This window comes from Austrofundulus limnaeus, unplaced genomic scaffold (genome assembly GCF_001266775.1).
Source record: "Austrofundulus limnaeus strain Quisiro unplaced genomic scaffold, Austrofundulus_limnaeus-1.0 Scaffold133, whole genome shotgun sequence".
In the NCBI taxonomy this organism is placed as follows: Eukaryota; Metazoa; Chordata; class Actinopteri; order Cyprinodontiformes; family Rivulidae; genus Austrofundulus; species Austrofundulus limnaeus.
Window position 1 is genome coordinate 1 of NW_013952535.1, and position 679 is coordinate 679.

A 679-nucleotide genomic window follows, 5' to 3' on the forward strand; every position below is an offset into this window, starting at 1 on the left:
TCCGTCCACAGGTGAGGCCAGCTCTCCTGTATCAGTGACGTGTGAGGCTGCACCATCAGTACCAAGTAAATAAGGCCCAATAACAAGATATTAACATGGACACTGTGGCTGTGTCTAAATTCAGAGGCTTCGTCCTCTGAGAGCCAAATTTGTTGGCTGCTTACGTCACAACGCTGCCCTGGAGGCTGTCCAAATTTGAAGACTTCTCTGATGCGTCCAACAAATGCGTCCTCTTTTTGTCCTCCATTTCAGGGAGGGGTCCGATGGATCCTTCTTGACCCACCGTATCCCAAATACTTCTCCTGCTCAAAATGGTGGATGAAGTGAGAGAAAGGAGAACAATCTGGCAGCATAAAAATTAAGTTTCCAGCAGTTGTGTTGTTAATGCTTTTATCATCTGTATAAATATGATTTTAATATTATTGTCAGAAATCAAGCAGCTTTATAGAAATAAACATGCACCTACAGCAGGTCCATTAGTTCTTCAAATACTGACTTTAAGATAATGTTGTTTTGTGACATTAATAATACTAATATATTGATATTTGACTAATTGTTGACACTTTTTTTCCATTGATTCCAGTCTACCAAGGACCTGGATTTGGACACAGTGTTAATTCAATCAAACCCAGGATGACTCTGGACAAAATGTATGTATAAATAAACAACATTTTTACAG